Here is an 11868-nt window from a genome sequence, read left to right on the forward strand (position 1 = left end):
GCAATTCATAATATCGAAAGATGTGTGATCCATATACATAAAATAAATTTATTCTTATTGAGTAGCAATGAAATTCACAAACTAAAATAAGAAACGCCTTTTATAATATACGGGGAATGCATTTATAAAACATGAATGATTTATGTAAGGAAAACCATAAAATGTTCCTCAGATAAAACAAATGCCTAAATATGTTGAATAAATGCCATATTCATGATCAAATGTCTTTTTTATCTATAAAATGCTCTACTATTAACATACTCTACACTTCTGAGCGTCTAGAACACTGGATATTCTCGGTAAGGACTCCAATGTGCCCCTGTGTGCCCAGCGTTGTCAGAGGACTCACCCACCCGCGGTCTGGCGCAAGACCTTCCTCTCAGGCTCCATGTTCCCTTTGTCCTCTTCTCCTAGAAGGCGGGGGAAGTTGAGGGCAGAGGTGGGTTTCTTTTGTTTTGTTTTATGTTATAGAGGCAGGGCCTTCAACAAGTGGGCAGGAAGCCTTCCACAGGGTGGTGGACCCTTGCAGGTGGCACATATGGCGAGTCCCTTCACCTTTTCTCTTTGGGGTAGAACCAAGACCCACTGCCCTGGACCAGGGCTTCCTCACCTTCCGGGACCCTGAAGGCCTTGACTCGCGGTTGTGGGCCCAGCAAGGTCGCGCAGGGCCTGGATGTGGGGGCTCCACGGGCTCCAAGGGCTCCTGGGCAGCCCCTGCCACCTTCCTCACCACACGAAGTCCTTCCTGAGGGGACAGGATCGGGTCTGGAGACCAAGCCGCACTCAGAGTCTGGGTCCTCACAGGCCGCTGCCGTGGGGTCCTCCAGCGGGAGGGCCTCGCCTGGCGGCCAGTGGGCAAAAGCTGCCAGATGATGGGTGTCCACAAGACCTATCCCCACCCCCAACTCTCCCTCCCAGCAGAGGAGGAGCACCCCAGATGGCCCACGGAGCAGGCAGCACTGCAGTCTTTGCCACTTGGCTGCTGGAACTAGCAGACACTTCTTTCATTGCTGTGAGTCATACCTTCCTCATTCTGCAATAGACTTCAGATATCCCTTTTTTCTGCATAATATCCTGAGGATTTTATGTAGAAATCTACAAATTCTAAAGTCTGTGTGCAAATGCAAGGAATTTGGAGGACAAGTGTGAAAAAATATGAAGAAAAAAGGACTTATGCTTCCCAATATGCTGTTAGTTTATACTGATCAAAACAACCCTATTTCCATAAAGACACATAAATCAATGTAGTGGAAAACATTGAGAGTACAGAGTAGACCCACATTTATATGGCCAATTGATTATCAAAAAAAAAAAAAAAGTTAAAGTACTTTTATGGAGAAAAGAATACAGGAATGTACATGGGGCAGGGGGACTTGGTCCACATTGTACACAATGTAAAAATGTTAGACAACTTCAATGGGAGACTTCATATAATGTCATAAATTATATAACTTTTAGAACATGACACAAAGGAAAACCACATAAACTTTTAGAACAAGATAGAAAGTGTGTAGATTGGCAATGATTTCTGAAACACAACATAAAGAGCATTAATCAGAGAAAAAATAATAAATTGTAATTTATAAAAACGAAAAAGAAAAGTAAACTGCTGTTCAAATTAGAAAAGCATGTTATATATGAATTTTTAAAACATAGAGCTCTGGGCTGGGTTTGTGGCTCAGAGGTAGAGCACTCACCTAGCACGTGTGAATTGCTAGGTTTGATCTTCAGCACCACATACAAATAAACAAATAAAATAAAGATATTATGCCCAACTATAACTAAAAATAATTTTTAAAAAACCCATAGCTCATAAAGAACTTTAGCCTATAGCACATAAAGAATGCGTTCAATGAAATAACAAGGCAAGCAAACTTAAAAAGGGTGGAGTGTTTGAATAGACTTCACTAAATAACATATACAAATGCAAAAAATACATGAAATGTTCAAATCATTGGTCATTTGAGGAATAAAGAATAAAATCAGAATGTCTTACAACTATCATCTTAATAGTGGTTGTCATATTTTACGTCAATATTTGATGATACTTTGACATTGGAATATTGTGTTCTTAGGAAGCAAAATTGCCCTTCACATGGTTTATGAATTCCTAGAAAAAGAAATAATTTACCTGTGATCATGCCTTTGATATGAAAACCAATCAGTCCTAAATAAATATTCCTGTCTGCCCCTTTTTATCAGATTTCTGCAGTCTGGAATATTGCCTTCCTTTTATAAACTATTCAGAACCAGGAATTGGACAATCAGAGAACAATCTATTATGGTTTGGATATGAGGATTCCTCCCCGCCACACATGCACGCGCACACCCACCCACACACACACACACACACACACACACACACAAACTCCTGTTGATGTACGAATATTTGGAGCTAAAATGATTTGATTGTGAGAGCCCTAACTTAATCAGTCTATTCTGGTCTGCATGGACCGACTAGTTGTTAAATATAGTCAGGTGGAGCATAACTAGAAGCAAATAAAAGAGGGGACTATGGTATAAAAAGAAGGGATGGGAACAAAGCAAAACAGAAACTCAGCAGGCCAAACATTACATATGGTAGCTCAGGTCAAGCATCTGTGGCATGTGGTAATAATATATGCACCTCAAAATGCTTCTGCAGCTCTGTTCTTACAGCCTTGCCAGTGGCAGCCCACATGGACTAAGACTGCTAGGACATGGTCTGCTGCATTTCTGAAAACATCAGATAAGGAAAGAGCAATTTGAAACTATCTGGGACTCCAACCAGCAGCCCTACCAAGCAAGTGCCTCCTCCCACTCCCACCAAAGCACCTGGTCTGTTGGAGACAGGACAAAAAGGATGCTCATGACTGTCAGGATGAAATCTCAGCGACTGTTTTGAATATTTGGTTTTTGCAGAACTGAAAGAGTTCATTGCCCCAGCATGACCTGCCCTTTGGAGAAACACTACCCAGTCTTTAAGTCAAGTACTCTGCAAGCTGGCATTGCATAGGAGGCTACCTTCTGGAAAAATCTGAAGCCACCACCATGAGGGGGACTGTGCTGCTAAATAATCTGAAGGTAAAGCTAAAGCCCTTGTCTCTAGGAATACGTGCCTCATGAAAATGTATCCCAGGTTGAATTTGCCTCATTCTAGGCAATTTCAATTTCAATTTCAATGCCCAGGTTGAATTTGCCTCATTCTAGGCAATTTCCCTCCTTCTATAAACTGAGTTTAGATAGGTCCACCTTCCCAGCGCCCAATGTCAGGAAAAGGCAGATGTTGCCAATAAGGCCTTTAATGGCAGAAAAGATTTCTCTTCTTGCCTCTAAACCTCCTGAGAATTTTGTCAGTCAGTGACTATGTCCATCTTATAATTTGAATTTTGCACCAAGATCGTTCTCTCTGTAAAACCCATCACTTTGGCATTGCCAAGATCCAGTTCCAGAGTATACCATGAAATGAACAATATGGTACATAACAAGTTATGATTTCAGTCTACACAAAATGCAGAACTCACACTGTGAATCCCACTTTATTCATTGCACCTAAATTTTCAAATGCATTGGCATGGTTTGAATATTAGTTTTTTAATGATGGTAAGATGTTTAGCAAAAATTCTTCCCCATAATTCCTTACATTTGTGTTCCTTCCTTCCTTTTTTTCTCTTTTTTCTTTAGCAGTCTTTCCAGGTAATTGTGTGTTTTATTAATTAGTCTTCTCAGATAGTTGGTCTTTGGATTCTTGATCTTCTTTGGTATGTTTACTTTTCTAAGTCATTAGTTTTAGCTTTTATTCTGGGTTTCATCTTCTGCTTTCTTTGGCTTTCTTTTCCTGTTCATTTTTAAACCTCTTTAGAGAGACTCAGCTCATTGATTTACAGTCTTTATTCTTTTCTGATTTAAGCTTTCAAGGTTATCAAATTTTTTTCCAAGCATGACTAGCTGAGATCTAATGGTTTGGCACAAAATATTTCATCATAATTAATTTTTAAGTATTTACTAATTTCCATTATGATTTCTCTGTTGCCCTGAAAAATACTACTTAATTTTCAAACAAATGAAAGTTTATGTTTATCTGTTTATTGGTAATTTTAGCACAATTATATTGAGGTGAAAAATTTCCCCTGTTTGATTTTAATACTTTGAAATTTTGGATACTTCAGCATATCATCAATGTGTCACTGAGTCCTCAATAAGATGGTATGTTCCACAGTTATTGAGTGTGCAATGCTCTACATGATTTTTAGGATAATTTGGCTAATTGTTGTTCACACTTTCTATATTCTTATTAATTTTAAAGTCTCTTTCTTTTACCAATATGTGAGAAAAGAATGTTAAAATCTCCCAGAACAACTGTGATCTTGTTCTTTTCGCCATTTCAGTCTATAAAATTTTGCTTTATCTATTTTTAAGCTATGTTGTTTTCTGTGCCTAATTTAAGCATTATTATGTCTTCCTGGAAAGTTAAACCCTTTATTTTATAAAGTGTTGCTCTTGATGATAGTATTGATTATGCATTTCATCTTAAAGAATAATATTTCTAATATTAATAGAGCAACATTAGTTTACTTTTGGTGTTTTTATGCTACATCTTTTGAATTTCTTTATATAAAATTTTCTGTTTCTTCCCTATTTTAGATGTGTCTCTTCTGAAATCCATATAGCCATGATGTGTTTTTGTCTGGCCTAAAAAAAAAACTTTGTGTTAGTTAGAACAACTGGCCCATATAACTAATGAAATTCTTCATTGTAGATTTTTCGTATTATCTAATTTCAATACAATTGTCTAGTGATTATAACATTCTAGATACTAAGTCTGATACTAATGGGGTTGCCTCCTTATTCCTGCTGTGATTTGTTTCCTGTATCATTTTCCTCTACAGCCCTGGATTGTGAGTGTGTTTGACTGGATGTAGTAGGTGGAGCATAGTCTCAGTCTCCATCTACAGCTCGCACCTTGACACTCACAGACCCATCTGATACTCATGATGGGAGTAGCCAATGACAGATTTCAGACGATGCATCAAAGCTCTTTGTGTAAAATGTTCCTCAGGAGTGGAGAGACTGGGAAAGACACATAGATACTCTCCTGGTCAAGGATCAACAAGATGCTCAACCATGTGGGGAAGGCCCTGTCTTCCACCAAGCAGGAAGCCGAGCTCTGGACAGTCTGATGGACCCACCCTAGGCAAGACCCTCTGGACACACGTGGACTTTAGGTGGTTATGCAGCCTGAGGAGGTGTTGGGATCCCTGCCAGAGTGGGCCCTTATCTTAGCTCTGAAGGGTACCACTGACTGGTAGGAAGTGAGAGTGGATTCTGTTGTTTACAACTAAGTACTGACCAGTACATCAGTATGGGGGATATAACATTCAAATATGGAATTAAAGTGAAGGATGGAGCGAGATGTCCTGGTCACTTCTCCACCTCCACTCCCACTTCACCCCACAGCCATGAAAACCAAAGTCATAGGTACCATCAGATCCATTGTTATTCCCTTTGGGGGTGCAAGGTTAAGCAACAGTTATGCTATGGTTTGAAATGTATTCCCCAAAGAGCTTGTGTTGGAAATGTAATCTCCAATAGAATACTGTTGAGAGGTGAGTAAGCTATGAGGGCAGAATGAACGGATTATTGCTGTTATCCATGTTATCCATAATGGCAGTGATCTCATTATTGTAGGAGCTGGTTTATTACAAAAGATAATAAACAAAAAGTTCAGGCCCTTTTTAAATCTCTTATCATCCCTTTGTCCTTCTGGGATGATGCAGCAAGTAGGTCTTCGCCAAATGTCTGCACTCTAATTTTGGACTTTGTGGCCCCTAAAACTGTAAGCCAGTACGTTTTCTGTTCTTGATAAATACCCCATCTCGGGTATCTCGTAATAGCTGCACAAAATTAATTAAGAAAAGGACCATGAATTCTCCCATGTGTTTTGTGAAGCCAAGACTCATCAAAAACAAAACAAAAAAAAAACCAAAACAAAACAAAAAACCCCAAAACATATGAGAAGCATGAGTTGTTTTGAAAAAGTATTAAATTGGAAAACCAGATGTGGCATTAGAATGGCAGTTCTGCACCCCTGCACCTGAGGTCTGAAGGTGAAAATGAACAAGTCATTAGCTCAACCATGTGGGGAAGGCCCTGTCTTCCACCAAGCAGGAAGCCAAGCTCTGGACAGTCTGATGGACCCAGGGGGAGTGGGGATGCTGGACCAGCCCCAAGTCCATGTGCCACCATCAGTCATCTGACCCACATCTCAGGTCACACCACTGGTGGCACCCTTGGGCTCCTAATATTGAACAGCAAGTCTCTTGAACTTCAGAGCACCTAATAAGTATCACTCTGGGGTAGTGGATACATTGTGACTGCCAAGGTCCCATGTGCAAGGTTTTGACTAATAATTTTGAGATGGGGCTCAGAATTCTGCATTTTAACCCATATCCCAGGTAATTTTAATGTAGGGGTTGTGGAAACCAGCCTTGGAGAAAACTCAAGTTTCAGCTTAGCATCAAAGAGGACCTGGCTCCTTCCCTGGTATTCAGCAGTATCTCAGCTCAAACACAACATTATAACCACTTCAGGGAAGGTTTGGTCCTTTAGTTATTTTCTAGGGTTTCTGTACCCCCAAAGTTGCACCAGAATAGAAATGGAAGGCTTGGGAGGAGAGAATATGGAGCCACACACTGATAACTCAGGAGAGTTGAAGGATGGCAGGAGCCATGGTGATGTGCAGAGACCATAAGGACCACTGGCCAGAGTGAGGATGGAGCCTGTATAATGAGCAATGTGCAGGTGGAGGGAGGCTTATAGAGTGACATGGTGAGCCACTCAGAAATGGGGAAAAGAGGGACACAGGGTTGCTAGAGCTGTGACCTCATTCAAATGCAACACAGTGAACTGCATTGATACAGAATGGTTGCCAACAACATGGGTGCCCCCAGATGGGGAACAATCCAGGAGCCCTTGATGGCAAATTGTCTAGGGTGATTCACTGTACTACTTTCTGACCTAGACCTCGGCACACATCTCACTAAAACTAAATTGCACCAAATCAATGCCCAAGTCTTTGAAATGAGCTGAGGGTGAATGATCAAGATCCTCATATCTGGATTTTCAAAGGGTTAAAGGTGCATTTTGAGCCACTGTCACATACATCACAAATGGCACTGTCTTGTAATGACAAAGGCATTCACATTTTTAGGACATGTATGTAACATATGCTTAAACTGTTTGGCTTCTATTTGAATTGGTTTTAGGCCAGCACAGCTGAAGCACATCTTAGAATATTAAATACTTTAAATGTCCACTTTGTGGTAAGTACCACTCTCAACTGGAATAGTTTCTTAATTTTTCCTCATGGTAAATCATCTATCAACCTACCATACCTAGCTAATCATAGTGCTGTATTTGAAGCTAATTATTCAAATCCCAGGTGCACCAGGAAAATACAGTGGGGAACTTAAAAGGCTACATATGCAAATATTCACAGGACAGCCCTACTGTGTTTGGCAAATATGTTACAGGTATCAGCTATGGGGCAGGGGGAGGGGGGGGAAGAGTATGCTTTGAAGGAAAATCTCTTTAGCACTGAATTCCCTATTGGGATCCCTTTACAAGTTACCCATACACTCCAAATTAAACATAGCATCTCAAGCTTTGACACATCTGATAGGACTCTTTTCAGAATACAAATTTATATAGTATGAGGTTCTGTAACCATGTGAATTTTTTCTACTCTAAAGCTAAAAGAATCATGTAGCAAGGACATCACATAGTGCATTTCAAGCTTTTAGGTAGTGGAACCCTTTTTGCAAATTAACTCTAATAAGAAAGTTTAAGTATTTTAGGGGTGAGGGTGGTGTAGCTCAGTGTTAGAGCACCTACCTAACATGCATGGTTCTGAGTTCCATCCCCTAACAGTTTCAAAAGAAAAGAAAAAGAAAAAAAGGGAAGTATTTTATTTGTATAACTTATGTTCCTGAATCTAAATTTATAGCACTCAGTGAAAATATTAATGATTATTCAGTGAACATAAAAATTGAGATTGGAGTTAAAGCTGACACTTTTAAAAAATGTCTCAACTCTCTAATTATTAACATACATGGTTTTACTTGCATGTCTCAGAAAACATTCTGATTCACAGAAATAAAAAGATACAAACAGCAAGTGTTTCACAGTTCACCATGCTACCCTTGGATACCACTTAATAAAGATCTTATAAGCTTTATTTGGGGTCCTTGCAGAAACAAGATCACCTGGAAGAAAAATTAAACTGCTAGTTATCTTTTATGATTTGTATTCAACACCAGCCTGCATTTTAAAATTTACATTTAAAAGTAAACTTTGCATACACTATATATATGAAATGAGCTTTCTGGGACTGAGGTCTAATCTATTCCAATCCAACTCTCTACAGTTATAAACAAAATATACTTCTTAACTATTGGTGGTATTATTAAATAGAAGTAAAAATAGACACTGGAGGGGAGTTGATGCTTGGAAGAAGGAAAATCTTTGGGTGTGTTTCCAGATTTAGGTTGCTTTTTGACTGAAGGCAAATCTCATTCTGCCAAGCAAGATGGCTAAGCTTGAATAGAAAATCTTCAGTCTTTCTGGCTTAACCCACATTTTGCTGGCTTAAAAACTAACAACAAAACAAACATCCAAAAATAAACAGGACCAAGTTTGGAGGGACTAGAGCAGATATAAAGTGATAGAGGACCTCAGAAAAGAGAACCATTAGGGGGGATCTAAAAGTTCTGTGTACCACTCTTCCAAGGCCAAATCCTAGCAGCTTAAGACTAAAAGTACTTGAAAACTTTCTGCTGCTATCCCTAGCAGAGTGTATAAGGACAAAGTGGTCAGTGCTTAATTCTGGCCATGTTAACTGACTTCCTTAAAAAAAAATGTGCATGTTTCAAAGGAATATAACAGAATCCAGAGTCTCTAAAATTCATCTAAATTCTAAATATAGCCCCCAAACTACTAGGTATGCACTCAAGAGAAGAACCAATAAACATATTGAACCTAAAAATGACCAAATGTTGGAATTATCAGGCAATAATTTTAAAAGAGCTAGCCTGTGCTGAAAGATGTAAAGGAAAATAAGTTTATAATAAATGAACAAGTAGGAAATCTCAGCAGAGAACTATTAAAAAAAAGAAGAACCAATAAGAAATCCTAGAGTAGAAATAGAACAATGTTTGAAATAACAAATTTACTAGATGTGCTTAAAATCAAATTGTAGGGCTAGAGATATAGTTCAGTTGGTGGAGAGCTTGCCCTGCATGCACAAGGCCCTGGGTTCAATCCCCAGCACCATTAAAAAAAGGACTAAATTGTAGATAATAGTCAGTGAGCCTAAAGAAATATTAATAAAAATTACCCAATCTGCAGAACAGAGAGAAAACAGTTAAATTGAAAGTGCCTCAAGTACTTGAGCCAATATCAAAAGGTTTAACAAACATAAAACAGGAATATAAGGAGAGGACAGAAAGAATGGGACACAAATTTGAATTTAAAAAGTCCAAATATTTCCTAAATTTTATGTAAGACACACTGATTTACAGATTACAGTTCAGTGAACCTCAAGCAGACCCGCCCTCCTCCCCCCAAACACACAAACCACATTTACAGATGTGGAGCAACACTGCTAGTATATAACAGGGGAAAAAAATCTAGTTGTTATAAAACTCAACATAACACCCAACACAACAAGCAATTTCACTGTTAGTACTGTATTTCGCATCATAATCATTACCACTGCATTAACATGTATTTATAAGTATTCTTTGTATCCTAATCTTGCGCCAAAAATTGTGAAGTAATAAATCATTTTAAAGTAATTCTAGCACAATTTTTTTGAAAGCTTCACATAATGGTCACATTTCACTTTTTTGAAAAAAAAGTGACAATTACATGGTATAATATATTTATCCAAGATATATGATGGGGAGGTCCAGAAAAGACTTATATAAATCTTACCCAAGAGAACAGATAAACCCATTGTGTTCCTACACTAGAACATGACTAAGTGATAAAAAATTATAACTATTTATACAAGTAAAACATGAATATCAAAAACATTATCATTCAAAGCATCCAAATGCAAAAGAGTACATGCCACTTTTTCCTCTATATGAAAATCTAAAGCAGGCTAAATTAATCTACAGTAAAAAAAAATTCAGTAGGTTGTCCTGATACTGGAAATGGAGAACCAGCTTCAAAAGGGTATGAAGGAGTTTGCTGAGGCCACAGTAATACTATGCATCTCAACTTGCATTATGTAACTATGCACTGCTAACATTCACTGAATGGTATATATGAAGATGTGTTCATTTTACTCTGAAGTATGTTTTACTAAAACATATTAAATAAAAACATTAAACCCTAATATAATGATATGTACACTGAAGTGTTCAGGAGCAAACTGTAAGTTACCTTGAAATGCATAAAAAATGAGATGAATGGGGCTGGGGATATAGCTCAGTTGGTAGAGTGCTTGCCTCACATGCACAAGGTCCTGAGTTCAATCCCAAGCACCCTCGCCATGAGATGAATAGATATGAACAGATGGAAGTTTATTGAACATCTTTCTAGTAGGTTTCAATTTTTGCACAATAAAATATTGGGTAAAGAAGAATGTTAAGTAATTCTTGAAGGCCCACTGTGAAACAGGAGGACCAGTTTGAAAATATAAGAGTTAAGAGACCGAAGAGCTTTGAGCAACTAGCAATGCAAGCAATGGCCTTTTCCTATCTTTAATATGAGGCAGCTGGACTAGAACTAAGATGTCTTCTAAATATATGAACACAATATACCTAAGATCCTTTATATATATGAGTATTGTCTAAAGCATCAAGATATTGACATTAATGAAAAGTCAACAGGCTATAAATAGATTCTCTGTACATTTCAGTTATGGTAGACATATTATTGTGGCAGCATTCATTGGCTTAACTAAGGGGCAGGAGAGGTTCCCACCATGTCGTTTCTGTCCCTCTTGTGGTAACTTCTTCATCTGGGTCCTTCCATCTCACTCATATTTTTATATTTTTGCATGATCACCATACATTGTCCTTTCCTCCTTAAGGAAAGTAAATGCCATCCCTCTATTGAGAAACTCGTTTCCCTTCTCTTTGCCCTAACTTCTGCTCATTCTTAGCTTCCATTGGTCCACAGACTAGACTTTGTCCACTTTCTACCTCACTCCCAATTAGAGTACATGTAAAGTGATCAACATTATTTATTTGGCAATATGGAATGTCCTTATGATATACTTCAACTTAAGATTTTTTTATTTAACCTTATGTTGGTGAAAAAACAATACTCATTAAGTAGAAATCATCATTCAAAATTTGTATTTGGATCTTTTTTCAGGCTAGTAATATGTACTCCAATTCCCTCTCTTGATGCTGGCCATTGGCAGTGACTGCAGCTTCTGGACTGCCTTGCAATCACAACAGGCAAGAACTGATAGCCTATAGTATGCTGTGTTGCTAAACTGGGTCGTGCAGTAGTTTGGATGAATTAATGCATTTTCAAGTTAAGACATTTTCAATTTATGATGGGTTTATTGGCATATAACCTCACTGTAAGTCAGGGAGCATTCACAATTTTGTGACTATGCTTCTCATGAGACAAGAAGCTCCACAAAGGCAGGGACTGGCCTGCTCACTCTTCCCCAGCAAGTGACCTGCAGATGATAGTAACAGCTCACATTCACTGAGTGTGCTAGATGTCAGGCACTCTTCTGAGTGCTTTTACAGATTCATGCATTTCAACTCCTATTAGTCTCTCAAATATTTGTTGAAGCCTTTGATTTTGTTCTAGAAATAACAATTACTCAAAAAATATTTGTTAATATTGAATGCCAGGCAC

This window comes from Ictidomys tridecemlineatus, chromosome 6 (assembly GCF_052094955.1).
Source record: "Ictidomys tridecemlineatus isolate mIctTri1 chromosome 6, mIctTri1.hap1, whole genome shotgun sequence".
In the NCBI taxonomy this organism is placed as follows: domain Eukaryota; kingdom Metazoa; phylum Chordata; class Mammalia; order Rodentia; family Sciuridae; genus Ictidomys; species Ictidomys tridecemlineatus.